Source organism: Saimiri boliviensis, chromosome 1, assembly GCF_048565385.1.
Source record: "Saimiri boliviensis isolate mSaiBol1 chromosome 1, mSaiBol1.pri, whole genome shotgun sequence".
Classification (NCBI taxonomy): Eukaryota; Metazoa; Chordata; class Mammalia; order Primates; family Cebidae; genus Saimiri; species Saimiri boliviensis.
The window spans coordinates 138,871,697-138,884,420 of NC_133449.1; the positions used below are offsets into that span (position 1 = coordinate 138,871,697).

General features: G+C 37.1%; 1 pseudogene; it reads left to right on the forward strand.

Moving 5' to 3' along the window:
* The window catches only part of LOC141584618 (mitotic spindle assembly checkpoint protein MAD2A pseudogene), a 32,859-nt pseudogene extending 20,359 nt beyond the window's left edge, over positions 1 to 12,500 (forward strand).
* Positions 12,501 to 12,724: the final 224 nt, after the last annotated feature.

The following is a 12,724-nucleotide window of genomic DNA, read 5'->3' on the forward strand; positions in this document are numbered from 1 at the left end:
AATGACAAGTAGCACACCTAGCCTATGCAGCTTCTCCAAAATTTCATTCATTGAGGTTATCATAAATGTCCTTTGCCAAAATGATCTTGGCTGCAGATAAGACAGTATTGTGATTATATGGCCCAGTGTTATACGAAGGTTATTTTTTGACATAAACACTGTTTAGAGGGGGATAGTTGGCTTCCTGTCTTGGTAATGCAGCCTGCTATTGACATCTTCAGAGACCTCAAATCCTTCTGTTTCTTTACTCTGTCTTCTGTTTTCTTCAGAACAACCTCCTCTCTTATGTTGTAGGATGTCTACAGATTCCTAGTGTCACATAGACAAGTTAACAATGAGTGAAGAGGAAAGGCATAGGTCACTTGAAACTTTTCAAATTTAGGTTTAAATGATGTTTGCCAAAGCCAGCGCTGTGCGGCACTAGGCTGTAGCAGCTTGCACCACCTCCCAGGATACCTTAGAGAAAGCATTTGCACCTGCATCATCTCAGCATCTGCCATCCTTGCTCTAAGTAAAGCGTTTGCAGCATTTTGAAACAACTGCAAATATCCACTGTGGCAGCTCTGCCTGCCTAGGCATTAAAATTTATCTCCACAGGAAACAATTGTATTTTTTGTTAGTATTTTAGCAACAAGGTTGTATGGACATGGGAACCTTGTTTTTCCATTACTTAAGTTTGGAGAAAAGTTGCAAACACCTAATAATCATTAGAAGCAAAAATCTTTTTGTTGCCGGTAAGGTTGGCCAATGGATGCTCAGATTAGTGGGTAAATATTTAAGAAGCAGATTACTTGTATAATCTCAAAGTATCTCCCTTAAGATACTGTTCATTGTGAAAGGAAAAACAGTTAATTTACTGTGGAGAGACTCACCTGAACCAAGTAACCAAGGTTAATATCTCTAGGAGGAAGATATATTTGCATCATCTTCCCCAAAATATGATACACATTTTTGGCAGGAATACAACAGAAGTGTGTAACTTCAAGTTAATCATGTGACATCAACATACAAACACAATTAAGAGATATCATACAACATAACTGACTAGTATTTCTCAAATATAGTCTAATAACCTAATTTGTGTTAGCCTGACTGACTCCATCTCAGCAGTAAGCTTCAGCTTAGCTTCTCCCTCCCTGCCTCCGCCCCCTCAGGTGCATTACTGGGTCACGCTGCACTCAAAGCTTTGAACCGTTGAGAATGGTTCACATTGTTCACAGTACCTGTAACCATTGTGACCTCATCCTGCTTGGCAAGTCTAGCTGCTATTGTGAATACCTTCCTTGGTGACTGAATGTATGGAAAGTTCCCCCTGCTACCTCCCTTGATGGCTGTATGGAAATACCCTTAGCAACCAACAATCCTGGGAACCTCCTGCCCCCTGGTTACCAGCTTCCTTATCTAACTTCTTGTTCTGCTTCTGTAAAATTCCACTTCAGCTAGGCACCCCCACTCCTACTTAAATCAAGGTATAAAAGATAATCAAGCCCCTTCCTCAGGCTGAGAGAATTTTGAGCATTAGCCATCTCTCGTTCCCTGGCTAATAAAGGACTCTTAATCTGGAACTCAAAGCCTGGTGTGTTCCTTCTGACTCATTCAGATACAACAGTATCAGGGTCAAAGGTATGAAAAAACTGAAAAACTGTCACAAATTGGAGCATGTAACAACTAAGTTGGATATGCAATTGTGGATTGGATCCTAAAACAAAGTGCATTAGTGGAAAACCTTGTAATGTAAAAAAGGTATGTTCTTTAATAGTATTGGAAAATTAAAGTATGTAGTTCGGTTAATGCTATTATACAGGCATTAATTTCTTGATTTTGATTATTGCCCTTACAGTTATATAAAATGTTAACCTAAGGAGGAGCCAGGTGAAAGGTATACAGGAATTCTTGATTTGTGATTTTGGAGAAGATACTAATGTCAGGAGTCTACAAAATACGGCGTCTGGGCCAAATCCCACACTCAACCTTTTTTTTTTTTTTTTTTTTTTTTTTGTAAATAAAGTTTTACTGGAACACAGTTATATCTATTCATCTGCATATTGCCCATGGCTACTTCTGTGACACAATGGCTGAGTTAAACAGTGGCAACAGAGAACTAAAATATTCACTACTTGGCTCTTTACAGAGAAAATCTGGCAAGGCTTGTGTTGTATCACGCATAAAAAGCCTATGCATTGCCTTGCAGCTCTCAAGTGGGAGTCAGCCTGCGGCAGGGGGAAAGAAATGGTTACAATGACTTACAATTCATGGCTGGCTCTGTCCCACCTCCTGTTTCTTAAATCCATGGCACTTTCTCAGTCTTTGCCATAAGTGACCAGGCTGAGTCACATTGACTTTACTGCATCTCAAGCTCATGGATCTCCTCCTAACCTTCCACTTGCTCTTCCTGGTTTTTGGGACAAGACCCCTTTCCTCTGCACATTTTTTCAAGGTCAGTGTCCCTCAGGGTTCTCTCCATGTGCATCTCCTTGACTGGTCCCCAGCTGGTGCTTAACTGCAGTCTCATCAGAATCACAATCACAGGGACTTGCTGATACAAACTAAAGTAAGAAGGTCTAAAAAATTGCCCACATTTCTCTAGAAATATCATCACTTCCGTTTACCACCATCCTAACAACCCTTAAACCCTTCTTGCCTGCCCACAGCTGCAATATACAACTAGCTTTTTCATTTCAAGAAAACATGTTTCAAATGCACTTTACCAGCATTTATCAGAAACATGAATTTGCTTTCATTTTTCCCACTTGAACAAATGGTATCATTAAAAACCTATGGAGGGTCTCAAGCCTGTAATTCATTCTTGATTCCTCTTTCTTCTTTACTTCCAGATTACATTAATTATTGAGACCTATTCCTTATACCTGCTAAACGCATTTTCTTTTCTCTATCCAACTGGTCCTTGGCTTACGCTAGGTCACTCTCTTCTCTTTCTTGATTCTGGAAAAGCTTCCTAATTTGTACTCTTGGCTTCCAATATAACTCTCTCCAAGAAACAATGTCTTTACATGGAATCTATATAGAATTTTGAGAAATCTGTACCAGATCTGTCACTCCTGTGTCTAAAACTCTGTAGGGAAATACTCTGACCCTGAGACAGAATTATTTAATGTGGTTTACATATTTTCATGGTTTACAAGGCCTACATGTACTAGCCCCTGCTCACGACTCCACATTCATCTCTCCCCATACTATTCTCCCCGCAACATTCTAAACCTTACGTGAATCTTACATTTTTAGCTGAGCCTCACTCCACACAGAGGCATTTTTCCCTCTGAATGGACCACTTTCTCCTCATTTCTTCATTTTATAATTTCCACTGGATCTTCAGATCTGGGGGAAAGTTGTCATCCCCATTGGAAGCTTTCTCTGATCATTCTGTGGTCGAATTTCTGGCTTAATCATCTCTACTTCCCACCAGCCCTTAGGATTTATGTTGACCAGGCTGTAAACTGTGTCTGGCATAAAGTAGTCAGTCAGACAAATGAGAAATGAAGGAAAATGGTCTTATTCTTTGTCTTGTCTTATCTAGAACACGCTTCTTTTTCCTTGCTGTTCTTACTTTTAGCTCTACTTTTAACACTAATAAATGCTTTCTATTCTGTTCAACCAAGATATGTGCATTTTCATGATGAACGTTTGAGGACCAAAAGCTTTTAAGTAAGCGCTAGATGCTAGATTGCCATATTGGGCAATTTCAGAGCTATAGAGATTGCATACTAAGATAAGAAACAGTGACCAGTCCACTTGGAATGTATCCCCCAGGTGGCTGCGTGCTACTAAGGCCACATTTGACACATGTATTTTTTTTCTCCTAAAATGCAAACTAAGAACAAGTAACTCAATTTTTATTACTAAATACCATTTATTAATTCCTTCAGACCATTTAACAACTTCATATTTAGAATCACTTTGTGCTAAGTCTGAAAATTAGCACATGTTTGAAACTTAGAATGTGAAGATGAAAAATGAAATAGCAAACTCAGACTTTGGCATTAAGTTAATAAGCTACTAGAATGACAAATATACAGAACAAAATTCCAATACAATCACATAATTGCTACAATGGATCACTGCACAGAGCACAGGAGGAGCATATGGCAGGAGCGTCTGTTAGAAGTCCAGGAAGAGGCGGAAAGTACTAGTTCTATGCATATTAAATTATGAAACCATCAATTTTTGAAACTGGATAAGTATTTGAGGTCATCTGGTATATCCTTCCTACATTAAATTCACACTTTTTTTAAATTAATGAAAACTATGTGTCCAGGGAGATTATGTGGTTGTCTAAGATTGCCAAACAGTGTCAGAATCATAATTACCACCCAGGCTACCTCCCGCAAAAATCAAGCTTTAAATTAAAAAAGTTTTTCTCATCTTTAATTTGTCTTAGGAGGCATGTCTTTGTAAACTGCAAAGCTTTAAAAATCATCCATTTGTATTCATGGAAAAAAACAAAAGTCAAGGCTATTTGTGCAGTCAAGGACAATTTACTCTTCCTGTTTCCAGGTGAGTTAATAGACCAGAGAAACTGGCCTTAAGCACTGTGCAAAAAGAAGAAAATTTTAGGATATCAGCCCAGTGTGCCAAAGAGATCTAGAAATCTCAAAAGAAGGGTTCAGGTAGCTTTGTACTCTTGTCAGGATAATTGATGCTCATATAATTAGGAGGCTGGTTGGAAATTCTACTTCTTGATTATTTTAGGCATATATAGCTAACTAGTTAGATATATAATTGTACATAAGTGTTACACAAAATTATACACTCCAGCCTAGGCAAGAGTGAGACCCTCTATCAAAAAAAAAAAAAAAAAAAAAAAAAAAAAGAAAGAAAGAAAGAAAGAAACTCTCAATGTCCCTGGAGTAACGAAGCTTAAGTAACCTTACAAGAAAATCCACTGGAAGAGTGGTTCCAAGTGTCAAAAATATTCTCAATTACTACATCAGTTAATCATATAAATGCTTCCAGATTAAGGGAATCTGTATCTAAACATTTAATGAGACCATTAAAGAGACACTTTAAGCTCAGAAGCATCAGTTAGAAATGAGGGTAATATGAAGAAATGTCACTAAAAATTATCAAAAATCACAGGATGCTTAGCTCCCAGTATTTTAGCGCCAGACTAGAGCTCCCAAGGCAGGAAGATTGGATGATTCCTCTTTGAGGAATTAAGTATTATTTTTAACATGTAAGGGGAGGGTCTACTTAAAGTCAAGAATAGGCTACCCTGTGAGCCCTGAGGAGTGAACAATGTACCACATTGTTGATGTTTAATTCAGAATTGAACACATCACATCACAAGGTGGTTCCAGGGTGATGCCTGATTTTGATAATGGAAAAATCAGAGTTCCTTAAAAAGATGTTACTTCATTTTATGTAAACACTTCTTTTGTTATAGGCTTATACTCTCAAGGAGAGTTCAGGAACTCTGCTTCCTTACCTCTGACAGCAGTGGAGACTGGACCCCTGCTTGTCGGACTCACATTGTCTAATCAAACGCAGGTTTCCCTTGGATTAACCATATTAAGAGTGTTTGCTTTGGTCCCCAAGGCAAATATTCAAGGACATTAAGTAATAAAACTTAACATAGGAACAATTAAAATACGGAATTTATGAAATATTAGAAACCAAGTTGAATGTTTATTATCACAAACGTTAATAAAAAGTTAATTGTGCCCTTTAGCAATTAATTTATGCACAATTATCTCAAACTGTTACTGGGCCTTCTGAACTCATTATAATTATATTGAGGTATTAAAAAGAAAATGCCCAAGTATCTACAAAATAGCTTCATAAAAATCTGTATGCTTAGCTTGATGTGGATGCCCTTAGCTATGTAAGTATTATTAAATGGGTTAAGACTATACTCCAATTACTCTATAGGAGTTTATTATTTAAAATTAGTATGCTGTGGTTGGGTACATTTAAAGAGCTCTAAAAGCATTACAAAGCATTCTAAACAATTATTGCCCATTGTACCTTTTATTTAAGCACAGCTCAGTCTTGTATGTTATAGCTCCTCTGTTCAGTTAAATAGATGCTAAATTAATGTACTGGAATTATGTAAAAATACACAATATTATCTTCATAGCTACATTTTTCGGCTTCCAAAACTAAAAAAAAAATTAGGCAGTGGTTTTCAATTGGATTCATTATACCGCTATATTACTCATGGAGAACCTTCAGGTATCATGAATTTTACGTATAACAAGGGACAACTCTTGGCTCTCAGATCATGCTAAGCTTTGTTCCAAGCACCACTATATACATATATGTATAATTGACAAAGACCATCCTTTTTTGGTTCCGTTTGCTTTTCATTCTCTTTCTCCCTGATCCCCTTCCTTTCTCTCTCCATCTCTTTCTTCACCCACACACATGCTTTATTTTCTGAATCGTTTGGCCATTTACAGAGTTAGTTGCAGATAGGGTACTCTCTTTGATCTGTGAGTACTTCAGTGTGTGCTTCCTAAGTTCAAATATATTCTGTTAAATAAACACAGATATTTATTAAGGGAGGACATTTCATATTGATGTATTATTATTTAGTCCTCAGTCTATTATCAAACTTCACCAATTTTCACCAAAATGTTCTCTATGACTATTTTTATTCTCAGCCCAGCATCTAATTCCGGCTTACGCATTCCATTTAGTTGGCATGTCTATTTATCATCTTTCAAATTGGCAACAATTGCTCAGCTGTTCTTTGTTGTTCATGACTTTGAAATTTGGAGGTTTAATAGGCCAGTTATTTAAATGTGTCTGATGTTTCCCTCATGATGGGATTCATGCTATGCATTCTAGGCAGGAATATACAGCACAAAAGTGATGCTGAGTGAATTTTATGAGCAGAGAAAGATGTCAATTTGCTTCATTATTAACTTTGACCATCTAGTTAAGGTGGCATCCACCAGGTATCTCCATAATTCTTTCTGTAATTAATCAGAAACGTATTTTGAGACTATGAAACTATCCCATTCCTCGAACTGATACTTAGATAAATAAACATAATGTATAAGCAAACTAGGGCAATTTTGTGAAACAGATATGTGATAACCGATGGAGAAAGCAAACTTACTCAAAGGTAACACAGTATTTAAGTCATCTATACACAAATAAACATGTATATTGTTATAATGCATTATGCACTGGTGTTACATGCAAATATAAGCCATCTTCCAATTCATTTAGGAATTCTGTCACCTCAGGAGTGTATAATTTAATTACGTTTTTAGTCTTCAGATGGACTAAGAAAATTAAGACCAGGAAAAATGTACAGAGGGAGGAGAAAACAGTTTTGTCCTCAGTCTAAATCCAATAATTCTGAGAGAAGGAATAACCAGTGTCCCTTAGTTTTAAATCCTTTTATCTTCTGTTCAATTATTTTTATTATTTTGTGTGTTTGTAGTTTAATTATAGAACAAAATACTTCCTTTCATATTCTGCTTAATAAATGGTCCTGCAGTGTCTACCCAAGTAATATAATCAGGTCACTTTTAGAACATAAAAGGATATTAAAGATAATTTCATTAACTTTCTTATTTTACAGATGAGAAGTTGAAACTGAGAAAAATCTGAGTAAGTTAGTTGCAGAGTACTAGGAACTAGAATTCTGATTCTTGACTCTTCCATCTAATGTGTTAACCATGAAATAATCTTATTTCTTGGAAGACATTCTGCTTTATTACAATTCAGGATTAAAGAAACAAAACACTGGGCTGAATTTATAGTGGTGTTACAGTATTCTTTCAAGTACATACGTAAAATAGTATGTGTCCTTGCCTCTCTACTGCAATAGCTTCTCTACCAGGACTAAAGGGGCACAGGTGAGACTTTGTGACATACTCTTAATATCATTATTAATTACATTGTTTTCTTTCTCAGCAGTATTGTCTGATGCTGGGGAAATATATACTCTTGATTGCCCACTCCTTTTAATGAAAAACTGTATTCCCCTGAACCCATCCTATAAAATCCTAATGAATTTCTCCAAATAGCTGTAGGTCACCTCAACTTCTTTAGGAAAACCTCTAATGCAATCTTGATTTAAAAATACTATTTGGCTACAGAGCTTCATAATCCTTTTAGAGCCCATGGTACTTGAGTCTCTTTAAGTCCCAGTGGTACACACTTTCTCTTTGCAATTGTACCAGAAAATCCACTTAAAATCAGTATTTTATTAGAAGCAACATTACTCTCACAATTTGCCTTACACCCAATTTGTTGGGAAAACTGAGAGCCCATAAGAGAGGATCTGGCTGTACTTTATACCTCTTCTACTTTTTCAGTTGGATGAGACTCTTATAAATGCCTGAGCACTGCAACCAATATGGATCTGTCATTTTGAGTATTTTGTCAAAGTTGTCACACATAATTTTTATTTTGAAGTTGAACTCTAGATTTACGTATACTTTTCCCACCTTTGGCCCCAATAGCTTAATGTTTTAAGGTCTGTAGTTATAATATATCTTCTAGTCCCATTTCTAAATCCATCAACATTATAATCCAATTCTGCAAAAGACATTAGTCAGTGACTGTATATTAATCATTCAAAAACAATAAAAATAAAATTGAGGGCAGAACACTAGTTGCCTTGAAGTATTGAATCAGCAAACTCCTCTGAGAGATTTATCATCAGGATTTACAATTATTTTCCCTGATGAAATTGAGCTTTGTCTGTTAGAATTAAAGGGAAAATCACCTTTCCTGAGTCCTATAACCGTGAACATACATTCCTAAAGAGGATATTTGGAACAGGAACCACATATATTTAGTGTGATTTTCTTTTGCACCTTTTTTATTGGTCAAGAAGATAGAACCCATTTCTTATAAATACAATTATTGCATAGATATTCATTTATCTGAGTTTATTTCAGCGTGGGATTTTCTGATGAATGAATATACACCTTAAGTAAAATTATCAATGAATTGAGTAGTGTTATCTATAAACAGACACCAAAGACTAATAGTGCATCACTGCACATCCTATTGTACAGAATTTCAATTAAACATTTAATATCCCAGGCACATGGGAATATAGTCATGTGTGGCGGGGTTGGGGAAGAGGCCTGTGCCCTGATGCAGGTTTCATTGTAGCATGATGGAGTCCAGTCCAGATGTGAACAGTTAAATAAGCAAATGGGGTCATTTCAATAGTGATGAGTGCTGTGAAGAAATGGAAAGAAAGTGGTAACTACCAGTGAGGGAGTATTAAGAACTATTTAACTACGACCGTGAGAGAGGTCTCTTTCCTTTTCCTTTTGTTTGTCTGTTTTCTATGCAATATCTCACTGTCACTCAGGCTAGAGTACAATGGTATGATCGTGGCTCACTGCAGCCTCAACATTCTAGGCTTAAGCAATTCTCTAACCTCAGCCTCCTGAGTAGCTGGGACTACAGACGCATACTGCCATGCCCACTTAAATTTTTTATTTTTACTTTTTGTAGAGGTGGGGGTCTCACTATGCTGCCCAGGCTAGTCTTGAACTTTTGAGCTCAAGCAATCCTCCTGCCTTGGCCTTCCAAAGTGTTGGGATTACAAGAATGAGCCACTGTGCCTGACTGAAGCCTTTTTAAATCTGAGCTGAGACTTCAGTGATGAAATTAAGCTGGTCATGTGCCAAGGTGCTAAGTTGAAAAGAAGCTAGGCTTATCTAAGGACAAGTGAGAAGGCCCATGTGTTTCAACCTTAATGAATAGTGCAGAGAGAACTGAAGACTGGAAGTGAGTTCTGGGAAGCTGACAGGGGCCATCATGGAATGAGAATTCATTTTACACTTTTAGGGATGGTTTGATCCAATGTATGCTTCTAAAACAACTTTGCAAATTTCTTTTCTGGAGGGGTTGGCCAGGGAGAAATTCTGAGTCCAGTTAATGGGTTATGGTAACTGCAGTCAGGGTCAGATGTGTTGGTAGCTTGAAATAGGTTTAGAATAAAGATGGTAATAAGTGGTCGTATTTAGATTTTAAAAAAATTGTACTTTAGGTTCTGGAGTACAAAACCTGCAGAATTGTTGCACAGGTACATACATGGCAAGGTGGTTTGCTGCCTCCAACTCCCCATCACCTGTATCTGGCATTTCATTCCATGTTATCCCTCCCCATCCTCCTCACCCTCCTCTTGTCTCTTCCCTAGACCCCCAACAGACCCCAGTGTTTGATGTTCCCCTAGATTTTGAGTTCCAAGGTTTTGTTCCTGAGCACCTGGGTATGTGATGGTTGTATGAAATGACAGGAGGAAGACTGGAGAATGAACAATTGGGGCTGGGCCTTCTCGATATAAGGTGCCATAATTATATGACTTTGAACTTATAATGAGCTTTGGGCAAATAAAGGCATAATTACGTATGCTCTGTCTCTCCCTGGTAATTCAGGAAAAATAAAGTGGAACAAACATTCAAGAGGTCAGTGTTTTTCAACACTCAAGTCCAACAGTATTGTGGAAGACTTTGACAAATATGCAAATGTCAGACATCCTTTTTGGCTGGCTGCCAGATTTTTTTTATGCCCTTCTGTGATTTCTTCTGTTTCTAAATTTGTAGGCAGACATGAATTTGGCAGTTGCTATAGAGAAGGGAAAATTATAAGACATGACGAACTTCTCAGTGACTAGATTTATCTTTGAAATGCATTTTCTTGCCTCCTAATTAATTACAACTTTGAACATTTAGGTAACAGATAAGCTGACAGAAGGCCTTCCCCCCTCTGGCTGCAAAGATCATAATATAGTGCATAGTACTTCAAATCAGGCAACCCCAAACTGTGGTAAGTAGAACTGTGCTTTTCATAGCAAAAAAGGAGAAGTGCTTCAAAATAACTTGACAGTGTTGAGATTGCAACAGTTGTATGATTCTGATGAAGATAATAGTAAAGATTTCTGTCGGATAGAAAACATAAAAAAGTATCTGTAAAAAGTTAATAGAATTCAATGTTCAAGGTAGCTTGCCACTGAAAACCTTAAACAAAGGTTACTTGCATGGTGTTGTTTGCCATTAGGTCCTTATAACCAGACAATTCAGGTACGGGTGAGAAAGGAGGAGAAGAGTTCTCTGAATTATTAAAATGTGTATGTACATGCATCATTGTGTACCTCCCCCTTCCTTGTATGTTGGTTCACACGTAGGTTCCAGAAAGGAACATATGAAAGTGACTGTTGGGGGATTATTAGCAAAGAAGAAAACAGATCCTGCCACTCAATCTCTCTCTCTTTGAGAATTTATTCTGCAGAACAAAACAGAATCAAGGTTTGCAAGGACTGTAAGCAAAACCTTGCCAGCAAGGTGGACTCTGCACTGTGGATTCAAAAAATGTCAATCGCAGCAGCAAATTAAGGCAGTGGGACTGGGCTGAGATTGATGACGCCCCACTGATGCTGGATGCTATCTGTATTGTCAGTCGAAGGAGTGCAAAACTGTCTCACACTGATTTCATTCCCATGTCTTGGCTTGCTGTTCAAGCAAGATGTATTTCCATGTGTTTACTGACATTTTAAATTTATTTTTGAAAGTTTGTGTCCTTTGTCCTATTTTCTATCATTTTTAAAAATTTAAGACCCTTTATAATTTTAGCATATCATTCATCTGAGCATAAGTTACAAATATCTTTCCTAGTTTTGCACATATTACATAATTTTATGGTCTTCTAAACTCATCCGTAATTTAGTCTGTATGAAGTCAAAACACACATGTCTCTCCTTCATGGACATATTTAGGGACTTATTTAGGAAGTCTACCATTAATCCAAGATTCTAAAACTATTCACCTGATTTCTATCTAGGCCAGTTTGTCTTTTCTTTTCTTTTTTTTTTTTTTTTGCAGCATTTTATCATTCCATGATTGACTGTAATGTAAAGTGAGAGATACAAACTCAAATTTAATAATTTTTTACAATTATTAACTTGGTAATTTTTGAAATAATTGATCAAGAACTGCAGTGGGACCTGTGAACACGCTCTGCCAGGTAAAGGTGTGTGCCCTGGTCCATGGACCTGGCCATGCACTACAGCTTTTCTGGGAGTAGGATGTCACCTTGTGCAGGAGTGCCAAAATCATGGTCAAGTTCTTCTCATTTGGCATCATCATTTTCTATCAGCATGGCATATACGCATCTGGAACCTTTACTGCAGTGTGGAAATACGGGCTCACGATGCTTATAACTACTAATCTTGAGGTCATAAAATACCTAAGTAACATGGTGGGACAACTAAAGCATTGGCTATACAAGTGTTCAGTTCAGAAACTGACTAGAATCATCTCAACAATTGAACGTGATGAGGTCCTTGAAAGATGGCAGTTTGGTCCTAAGTGTGTTAAGAGTGCAAAAGATTATCTTGCATCTAGAGAATAGTCTCAGAAAACCATCCAGGATGCCATCTGTTTAGTCATCTGATAGATCACAGCTACAGTGACGTGTCTGCTACTGTTGGAAGTCTCTTGTTCATTTGTTCTACTGATTTATGCAAAGATTTGGTTGTACCTGAAAAATGGGAAAAGGAATGACCAATTCTGATGAAGTTTGCGTTCATTTACTACGTAGTCCACAAAGTAAACAGCATGGTGGTCTACAAAGTTCTTGTTAATGACTGTGGATGAGTTGAAGAAAATAACATAATTGTAATTTTCAAATATGATTTTCCTGAAACCAACTCAACCATAGTTGTTTTATTTCACTGATTAATTTTTAGATAGGAAAAACCATTATTACACTTTACTAACCGTGTCTA